We start from the raw sequence: 11,971 nt of genomic DNA on the forward strand, positions 1-11,971 counted from the left end.
AAATATGGTTGCAAGTAGGCTTGATCGCATAAGCATTGATTAGAAAGATGAGGTATTAGATGCATTAGGGTTGATAATAAAGGAAGAATCTCCTTATATAGAAGACACTTTACAAATGAAGGGATAAGATTAAGAGGTGTACAAGATAGATGGTTGGCTAGGATTAGAGGGTAGGTAGAGGAAATAAGAAAATAATGAGAGGGTAGGTAGTATAGGAATTAAGAGATGAATGACATGTGTCATGGGTAGAAAAGGCTAATGAATTAATTAAATAAATAAAGATTTATTTAATTAATAGAGGAAATGGGATCAATTAAATAAATACAATATTTATGTAATTAAAGAAAATGACAATTTAAATCAAAAGTATTTGTTTTTAATGAGGAAATACTTAGAAAAGGATTAATGAATTAATTAAATAAATAAACATTTATTTAATTAATAGAAGACGTAGGATAAAGTAATTAAATAAATAAAAATATTTATTTAATTAGACAGGACAATTTTAGGTGTCTACACTTATCACCAATTATCTGGTCTTGTGAGTGATTTAATCTAACATGTCTAGGTATAGTCTATGTCGATTCAACATCTTTCTCTTATGATTCTCCAGTTGATTCTCCACTTTCTTCTTCACTATCATCGCTTACCAATTGAGCACCTAATACTACATTTGTTGGTTGATCATTATTTTGCACTTCTGGATCAATGATCACTACTCTTTCTTCATTATCATCCTTTTTCAGGTTCTGACCTACCTATTCCTTTAGAGTTATTTGACAAATCATCCACCTTCACATTATCACTTTCAACGATTTTCTTAGTTCTGTTATTGTAACATTTATATGCTTTTCTCTTAGAAGAGTAACCAAGAAAGATTTCTTCATGATATTTTGCAGCAAACTTCTCAGTGTAGTTATCCTTTTTAATAAAACATTGACTTCCAAAGATTTTAAAATAACTAACACAAGTAGTTTTACCATACCATCACTCATAAGGTGTCTTATTGTTTCCTTTCTTTACAAGTATCTGGTTCAATGTATAAACTGTAGTACTAATTGCTTCTCTCCAAAGCATCTTAGGCACATTACCTTGTAATAAAATTGTTCTAGTAGCATCAACAATTGTTCTATTCATTCTTTGTGCTATGCCATTTTTCTCTGGTGTCCTTGGAGCGGACATCTATCTCTTGATACCCTGTACATCACAATACTTGACAAATTCATCAGATGTAAATTATCCTCCTCGGTCCAATATTAAACATTTTAAGTTTTTACCAGTCTCTTTCTCAACTAGAGCTTTGAATATTTTAAATTTACTAAAGACTTCAGATTTCTCCTGTAAGAATGGAGCCCACATCATCTTGGAATATTCATCAGTAAAAATCATGAAATATATGTCACCAAAATAACTTTTGGTTCTCATAGGGCCACAAGGATCAGTATGAACCAAATCAAAATATTCTCAGATGTACACTTCTTTCTACTAAATGAAATAGAGGTCATCTTACCAATTTGATAGTCTTTACATATCACATTATCCGGTTTAACAATTTGTGGTAATCCTCTTACAACACTTAACTTTCTTACCTTCACCAAGTTATCAAAATTCATATAAAAACATCTCTTGTGCCACAACCAACTCTCTTCCATTTTTGCAACCAAACAATTATTGACATTATCATTCAAATGAAACAAGTTACCTCTTGTTTGTTTCCCAGTAGCAATCAGTTCATCTTTTCCTCCAAGAATTATGTAGATTCCACCATTAAACTCAAGAAAATAACCTTTATTATTGAGTTGTCCAACAATTAATAGATTATGTTTCAGACCATCAACCCAAAATACATCATCATCATTACTCTTTCCATTCAAAGAAATAGAACCTTAACCTTTCACCATGCAGGAAGAGTCATTTCCAAATCTAACCACACCTCCATCAAATTCATTAAGAGTAATAAAATTAATTTTGTCTCCAGTCATGTGGTGTGAATAACCACTGTTTATAATCTATTCATTACTCTTTTCTACATGAGAAACCAGTGCCTTCTCATCAGACAAGTCCTCCTTTATAGCTACAAACAAGATCGCTTCATTGTTATCTTCATCTTGAGATTCCTCATCGATCACACTTTCATCCACTGCAACATAACAATGTTTTATGCCTTTATCTTTGAATTTCTTGTACTTGTCTTTCTTATCAATGTTAGGGTAGTTAGTAGCAATATGACCAATTTTACTACAAGAGAAACACTTTAAAGGTATCTTTCCTTTATACTTATGAGTGCCTCTTGGAAATCTCTTAGCTAATAGTGCTTCAAGTTCCACCACTTGATCTTCATTGTCTTCATTTTCTCGGTTAGCTCCATGACTAGATCTACACTCATGACTTAGACATACATTTTTTCCTTTACTAGCAGATGAGTCGGTATATAGAAGCTTTAAAAGTAGATTCAATAGACTTTATCACACTATTGTGAAAACTATTTAACTCAAAAGCTATAAGCTTACCGATCAAAGAGTCAATAGTTACCTTATCCTTTGAAATGGATCTCAGTTCTTGGATTGTAGATACTCTAATATCATACTGAGGTTGAAGAGTTATGATAATTTCTCTAACCACCAAATCATCATCAATTTTACCACCAACACCTTTTATGTCACCAACAACTTCTTTAATTATTTGACCATACTGTGCAATATTCTCTCCTTGCATTCTCATGTCATTAGATTTTCCTCTCAAAATTTCCTCTCTTGCCTTTTGTACATTCTCATCTCCTCTATATATTTTCTCTACTGTTTCCCAAACCTCATGTATAGTTTCAAATCCTTGAATATCAATATATTCAGAATCAGCTAAAGTACTTACAATAGATTCTAGGGCTTGCATGTTCTCTTGTTGCTACAGATGTTGATCCAACATGTTTCCAGTATTGAGCACCAAGACCTTTGAGATATATCTTCATTTTGTCTTTCAAGATCTTGTAGTTGTCCTTGTTGAACTTAGGGCCTTCTTTCTTCATCATCTTTAATACCTCATAATCTTTTCCTCAAGTGGTTAAGCTTTCTACATAGAGAGGACCAAAGCTCTGATACCAATTGTTAATCCTATGAAGATCTAGTTGATACTGAGAGGAGGGGTGAACTAGTATTAACACTAATTGAAACTCTGAACTCAAAAACAAACCTATATTAGATCTGAAACCACTTAATAGATATCTCAACTTCTATATTAAGATCTAACAACCTTTTAATTGTTTTTTCTTCAAACTTAAATCACAACTATCAATAATTTGATCTCTTAAGTAGTCATACCTATTTGATCGAATACCAACAAATCAACCTTATCAATCTGATCAAATACTTAATCTAATCATTTCATATTAGTACCAGTAATCTAAAATAAACTTTCAATAAAATATCATAATTGATGTCTTAGAAATAATGCATGAAAACATAGACAATATGAAAAGACATTCCACACATGAACACCAATATTTTGACATAGAAACCCAAATCGGAAAAAAAATGGTGGGAGTTGGTACCCACAAAAATTTGTACTCTTTTTAAGTATGCCCTATTAGGTGCTTATCATGGTTAGGAGATTACAATACATCTTGTTAAGAGTAGACCCTGATAGGAGTCACTCGGTTAAGGGATTTGCCTGTCACTCTAGTTAGGAACTTAATGATCTTTTAGGATAAACCTTGTGAGAGGATTTTAACACTCGTTTTGAGAGTTGTCATGTTAGGGGATAAAAGTGACAAATGCCTATTATGACCTACCCAGTTAAGGGATTTATGTTGTTGTAACTATTAGGGAACAACAGTTAAAAGTGAATTGTTGCTTTGCACTTTTAGCTTGATAAATAAGAGCCAATTCTACTTCACAATTTGTAACACTCAGGAATATCTCTATCTTCTCTAGGACAGCTTAACATATTCTCCTAATATAACTGACACATAAAACATCATTTGTGTCATCCTAAATATCCATCACAACTAAGTTAGCCAGTAAACCTAATTACATCTTGAATTTACAATACAGATCATATCAAATCATTATCCATATCATTACAATAATTCACTATGCAATATCAACATTTGGATGATCACAACTTATCACAAAAATCCGATTTGTACAAAATTCAAACTCTTAGAACATTGCGCTAAGCACTTTGCACATTCCCAAGAAATTCCTCCATCATACCCACCAAAAACACAATACAACTGTAGATTCGTTCTTGATCACCGTCATAACAAAAATCATTACCGATGGAGTGATTTCATCACTGGTCCTAAAACCCTACTAAAACCCTAGCACGGCTTCATCATAAATTCAAAACATGCCTTTCAGTAATCATCACAGGATGCAGTTCCGATCACATATACAAATCCATTATAAATGCTTATGTTTCAAACCACAAGCCTCCAACCATTACCAATTTACTGATTCCATCAAAACGTCTCAACTTAACTGTTTGAAGCCCTAATTCTCAGTCCTTCCGCTAAACCCTATCACACTTACAAACTCTAACTTCACTAGACCAAATCACTTATCCAAAAAGTCAGACATCACAGACCATTTGTAAACATAATCAAACATTAATTTACACTAGTTGCCATCAATGACAACACAGGTAATTGATCATGTCTTATTTCCTCTACCAGTATAGTAATCAACTCATCTGCATCAGTTATACCAATCATACCAACAAGCAATTCCACATAAGGAATGACATCAAGTAATAAAACTCACACCATCCACAACATAGGAAAGAGTGGATCCTTAAAGAAAGAGAGAGGGAGAGAGATCATTGCCCCCCAAGTGTAGGAAATGAGAAGAATTAAACAACTTCTAGAGAGAGATTACGCATATTAGACATACCATTTCAAGAAAGGAATACATTGTTGGTATTTTGGTATGGTTTTGTCATTGATGTCAACACCTATTGGAACACTAGCACTTTGGAGATCCAGCAATATTCACCGGCAAGCAAGTAACTATTGCACAGTTACTGGTATATTGTTCACCGGTAGGATATAATGATCATCAGTACCTGGAATGATATGGAAGACACTTGGTAATGTCGAAAACATCGTGTGGACACTTTGTTTTGAAGAATTAATTATTGGTATATTTTCTTTTACCGGCAAATAGGTCCAGGGTTACATAGGGTTACACCAACAGATTTATCTTTTCCTGATCAACATGGCACGCTATGAAGATGATTTATTATTGTTGTAAATGCATTAAGATGAATTGTTTAATCGGTTATTGCATCAGATATTATAGTGTTTGTAAAATGTTTTTATTGTAATATCTTGTAGAGCCGACCTACTAAAATTGGTCTTAGGTTATGGTATATATGTAAGATCTTATTTGTAAGATCAAATGTGGAATGCGAAAAAGAATTAAGTGAAGGTATATGTGAGATTAAGCAAAGCTATACATGAAGACATCATTTGAAGGTGAAGCTAGGTTTTTGTAGAAGCATATCAGTATTACACTGGTACTGAATCCAGTATATGAAGATGGTATTTTGTGCAGTACATTCTTATTGGATTTAACCATCCAACTGTAGTCAGTGTGACTCCCATTTTGTGATTGAGCAGTGACCTCTAGGATGTTGGCCTTTCTGCATGTGCAGACCCTATTTATGTACACTTACTATCTACAGTAGTATCATCTGATTGTGGGTAAGGTTTCCCACTGTGGTTTTTCCCCTTACAGGGTTTCCACATACAAATATTGGTGTTATGTGTTGTGGATGACTTTATGTTTATGTTTCATGCATTAATCTTTACTAGTATAGCAATTTACTCTTAACACAGTCTACCGACATACTTAACTAGTTTACCGGTATTAAGCATTAAGTTGGTTAATTAGTTTTTGGTTTGAATTATTAGACCACTGATTCACCCCGCCTCTGAGTTGTCTCCGGGACCTAACATACATCCTAACCAAGGAATAGACATGCAGTCACATGAAGGATAACTCCATTCAAGAAAGGACATAAAGTTATGAATGACCCAATAGAAGAGGTAATTTTCAAAAAGAAAGAAATAAAAATATTTGGAAAAGTTCTTTCAAGAGAGATTTTTCATAATAGATGTATCATTTCAAGAAAGAAGAAGATCCCACTCATGAAACATACATGCGCTCACATGAAGGAAAACTCCATGCAAGAAAGGACATCAAGTTTATGAATAATGTACTCCATAAAGAAAATAGTGAAACCTTAGAAAGAGGAAAAGGAATATTCTTTCCCCCCAAGCATAGAGGAAAGAATAAATAGACTATTATGCTTCTCACTAAGTATGATTGCACCTGAAGTTGTACCACCATCAATGTCAAGAAGGCCCCAATAGGTAGGCTAACTATGTCACATAGTAAGGAGCAACATAATAGGAATTTTGCATGTTATTTTAAATTATCGTGATGAATATGTCATTCATTGTCAGATACTATTTTTAACATGCCCGAATAAATGTAATGTTGTATTTGTGTTTTCAAAGCTTGACACTCATGAGTAGAATGGCCATGGGTTTGGTGATATTTACAAAAAGAAGAAGTTTGAGAAGGTTGTTTATGTTTTCTTCTTCGTTTAGGACAAAGAGGAGATATTAAGTTGGAACTTAGAAGATCGGTCAACACATTTTCTTATTGTAACTCAAAATTAGAATGAGAAGGTAGGGATTTACAAGACAATGAAAAAGAAGATGTGGACCAAGGAAAGTGTGATTTCTTGTGACTTTGTTGCTCACATTCAAAGATTTGTCCATTGAATGTATGTTCAAAAGAGGGTTTACTCTTAGGGGAAATTGGATTGAGGTTTAAAGACACACAATCAAATTTAAGAGAAAATTTTGGAATATGAAATTCAAGCATCTTAGACTTTCTAGAAAAGGTAGGAGTAAAATCTAATGACCCCCAATCTTCCTCTAAGAGTTCTCCTTTAGGAACTTTTTTGGTAGGAGATGGTGTATTTGAGTGAATTGAAGAAAGGATTGCAAGAACTAAGAAAGCATATGATGCTTCACTTATGTTCTCATCAACTACCTCATTAGTATATGTGTAAGGCAAAACATAATAATTAGGAAGAATTTTTGGTTTCCTAGGAACATGAATGGAATTGGTTTGATTTTGGGCAGAGAGAGCATTATGATGAGAAATAATATCATCCTCTCACTCTAAGGTATCTTTATGTACAAGACACTCATTAGGAAAAGGAATATCATATGTAATTAATGCTTCATCTTTAGAGAGAAGATCCTGAAAACAAGGTATGTTATCACTAGGATAAGTAGCCATAATATCATCCTCTTGCACCAAATAATCCTTATGAGGGAGGTACTTTTCATGAGAATAAGGAATACAATTGTCCAAAGATTCATCTTTAGGAGCGAGATATTTGAAAGAAGTGTCCATATTCCCTTTTTGCACCAATGTGCCCTCAGTAAAGAGATCAATATTGGGAGAGGGTAAATCATAGGTATGAATGAAAGGGATAACTAAATTATCATCATATGCATGAAAGGGAACATCATGAACATCTTTAATGTAACTTGAAATTGAATTAGCAAAATAAGATAGTAACTCCATATGAACTTATGATCAAACAAGAAACTCATATGTCATTTAAGCATAATAATGTTCACCTCACACATGCAGAGAAAATTGAATAAAGGAGGGAAAATGGAATTTTAATTGCAAATGTGAAATTTGAATTTGAAATTTGAAAAATGAAAAATAATTGAAAAATTCAAAATTCTAGGAAAAATGATTATTCAATTAAATGAACAAATTGACTGAAAGAATAATAATGCAACTTCCTAGGAAATTGAAATTTTAAAATTAGGATTATGTTAAAAAAAATACCTCTTAATTTAAAATTTAAAATTATCCAAAAGAGATTAAAATTAGGGCCTATTGAAAAACCTCTTAATTTTAAAAATTGAAAGTTGTTAAATTGAAATTTTGAAATTTATAATTACGACAAAATCAGCCAATTTTATGGATTTAAGCAAATAAATACAGTCATAAAAGTCTTCCAAAATTTCAAAAAAAAAGCCAAGGACCATGTTGAAAGTGCACACAGTCCTCCCAATGTTTTCATTAATTTTTAGGGATGAAAGCTATGATGATTTGAGAGATAACCCCAAAAAATTGATTGATTTTATGATCTCTAGATAGGTGAAATTAAGGTGTGAATGTCGAAATAGGACCCTATTAGGGTTTTGAGAAAAAATGAGGAATTGAATTGCAATTTTGAAAAAGGTCATACCTAATGGATAAGGCCACCTTAGATGATGTTTATAAAACTGAAATTATGGGAAAATGATTGAAATTTGCACAAAATCCAATTAATTTTAAAAATTAGGGTTTTAGGACCTAACCACTTAATTTTTAAATTTTGATTATTGGGAAAAGGAAGGAAAATGAAAATTTGAATTTTAGGCAAGAAGACAAGTTTAACAACATTGATAAATCTGAAAAATTGAAGATGAAGTTTTGCACAAATTCAATTAAAATCTAGATTTTTTTGTAAATTGCAAAAAAAATCAAACATTCAATTTTGAATTTTCTTTCGACCTTAGGAGGTTTAAAAATTGATAAAATCAACCAATTTTCTAGATTTAAGTAGAAAAATACAGTCAATTCCAACTACTGAAATTTTAGGAAAAAAGTCAGGGACTATGTTGAAAGTAAACATGGTTCGACCAACTTTTTTTGAAATTTTTAGGGATGATAGATATTATGATTTTATTGTAGAATCCAAAAAAATAGTTGATTTGGAGATGTCTAGATCAGTCAAATTGGCAGTCAAAGGTCGAAAATAGGAGATTCTTAAAAGTTAAGGCTTTACTATTTAACCAGTTAATTTTTAGAATGAAAAGACAGATTTGAATTGCAATTTTGAAATAGAAATCAGATCTGAAATAAGTAGCCAAAATGCTACACTTCACAAGCTTAATTTCCTCAAAATGAAAAATTAGGGTTTTTATGCAATTAACCTCTAAATTTTGCAAAAAGATCAAACTCGGAAATGAAATTTGAAAGTTCAAATTGAAATTATTCAGATCTAATAAATAAGAAATCAAAATTAAGTTGTAGGATGTTGGGTTCACCAAAATGTAAAGTGGAAAATTCAACTGTAGTGATTCCCCACCTAGGAGAGAGAAAGGAAATCAATGGGATGATTTTTACTTGGGAGATACTTTACATTCAAATGAGGGGTTGAATCCACTAGATCCAATTCCAAGGGAAACAAGGATGTGAATTCTAACTAGATTGCAATTGTTGGAATGTAATTTTCCCTCTTTTGTAAGTAGAAGAGTTGACTTGTTGACTATGTAGAAAAGATAAATAAAATGGGTGAAATGAGGAGCTACCGGTTCAGGATCACATTGTAACTTCAGATCTAAGATATTTAGACTGATACGGATCTGCCCTACAAATTTGGAGAAAATTCATTTGGATCATGTTGAAAGTGCACATGGTCCTCTGAAAAATTTGCAACACAAAAAAGGTTTTTCTATCTCTGCAAATGAAGGCCAAACTTGCAATTATAGTTGCACACCTGCAACCTACACATAGAAAAGAAGGGAAGAAAGGTCATGGATAGGATTTTGCCTCAGTCAAACCTTGGTTGAGGAATCAACCTTGAAAGAAAGTAATTGCAAATTATTAAATGTAAATGATGAAAATGTATACCTTGTAGATCTACAATTTGTTGATGATGATTTATTTTGTTCTTGAATATAATCACAAGTGTTGCATTAAATGACATGTAACATGATAAAACCCTAACACACACACATACTTGCAAATGAATGTTGTATTGTTGCTCCAATGGATGAATGAAGAAGACACATGAAGAATAATACTTGATGGATGCTTGAAGAATTGAATGCTTGAACTTCACCTATCGTGTATTTTGTGTATATTTTTCTACTCTGTCTATTTTGCATCTGCAAATGAGAAGACTAACTCCCTTGTATACATGCCTCAGTGAAATTATTCATCTCACCAAAGTTTGACATCAGGAAGATTTGGAATCTCAAAATGTAAATAGGACCGGAGGGACCTATCTTGGGGCCACCCTAAGAGGAGGAGACAGGGGTGCCACATCCCTGTTCTGCCCTATCTTGGGGTCCGGACAGGGTCTAAACAAGGAGAGGTTCAAGGGTAAAGGTGCAGAAAGGGGTATTAGTTGGAGAAGAAGATATTGTCACCAAGGTGAGGGCTTCAAATGTGGTTGAAATTGCAAGGGTTGCAATTTTATGACACTATAATTAGTTGGAGAAGAAGATACTATCACCAAGGTGAGGGCTTCAAATGTGGTTAAAGTTGCAAGGGTTGCAATTTTATGACACTACAAAAGGCACTTTTCTTAGATATGTGGATAAGGAACAACATAACAAGTTGTTAGAATTATTTCATACCGAAGCATGTGGGGGTCATTTCTCATCTTTTTTGATAGCTTCCAAGATCCTTCATCAAAAATTTTATTGGTCAGGTATGTTCAGAGGTAATTATGAATAGGTGTGTAAATGTGAAAAGTGTTTTATGTTTACTGGCATACCTCATTTGTCCGCTTTTCCTCTAAGACCTATAGTCATTGATGAACCTTTTCAGTAGTGGGGTATGGATGTTGTTGGCCCAATTAACCCCAATTTGAGTGCCAAATATACCCATATCTTGATACCTATAGTTTACTTTATTAAGTGGGTGAAAGGCATTCCTGTGAAGCATACATCTTCTCAGGTTGTATGTAATTTATTGAAAGAAGATATCCTAGTAAGATTTGGGGTTCCTAAGAAGCTTGTTGCTTATAATAATAGTTATTTTTCATGTGTTGAAATCACTCGTTTCTATTATGAACATGGTATAAGTCTTCCACATTCATCAAATTATTACCCCCAATGAAATGGACATGTTGAATCTAGCAACAAAAAATTTGTCTCTATCATAAAAATCTAGTAGATGAAAACCAAAGAGAATGCAACAAGAAGTTGTATGATGCTTTGTGGGTTGATAGGGTAACATATAAAAGAGCTATCATTTTATCACCTTTTCAACTTGTCTATGGAGTGGAGAGTATCTTACCATTTCCATTGGATCTTTCAACACTTAATCTATAGAAAACTATAGAAGATGAGCAATTCCAATATGTAGTCAAAAAAAGGACCATGTATTTAAACAAGTTGGAAGAGAAAAGACAAATAGTGGTGGATAAGATTTCTCGACATCAGCAAATGTTGAACAAATTTTTTGACAAAAGAGCCAAGCAAAGGATCTTTGTAGTTGGAGATCCAGTCCTTCTATAGGATAGAAAAAGGGAACCAAAGGGTGCACACAAGAAATTTAATTCATTATGGAGAAGGCCCTTAAAAATCAGACAAGTTATCGGTGACAATACTTTATTGTTGGCTTATCTTGATGGTACTCCTTGCCTCTTTCCTATAATGGAAAATATCTTAAATATTTATGTTAAGTTTCTCTAGTGTCTCTTTGTACGTACTTTTTTTTCCTCTTTTGTTTGGCATTTTTTGTCCTGTTTGTTTTGTCTCTATTGCCCATTGAATACGGCCTGATGCAGAGGTTGTTCTAGATTCGCGACATCCTATTAGTCCTTGTCCTCGTTCAAATCCAATGTTATCTTTGAAAACTAAATTTATTGTTAGCATGCAAGTCTTGTATCCTATACTCAGTCGGGTCTTCATGTGTTCTTTCTTAGTGAATCGCATCACTTGCTTTGACAGTTTATGCCCCAGGTCATGACTTTTGTGAGTTTTCAAACCTTGTCACGCAATTCTAATTTTTCATGTTTTAGATCACCCAACTTGTCCCTTTGTCTTGTGTCTTGTGTCTTGGTCACTTGAGAAAATGTTTCCAAAAATTCAAAAGTCTCAATTATTAGTTCTGAAGTTAAAGTCTTTCGCGATCAAGCAATCTGCAAGTGCTTC

This window comes from Cryptomeria japonica, chromosome 3, assembly GCF_030272615.1.
Source record: "Cryptomeria japonica chromosome 3, Sugi_1.0, whole genome shotgun sequence".
Classification (NCBI taxonomy): domain Eukaryota; kingdom Viridiplantae; phylum Streptophyta; class Pinopsida; order Cupressales; family Cupressaceae; genus Cryptomeria; species Cryptomeria japonica.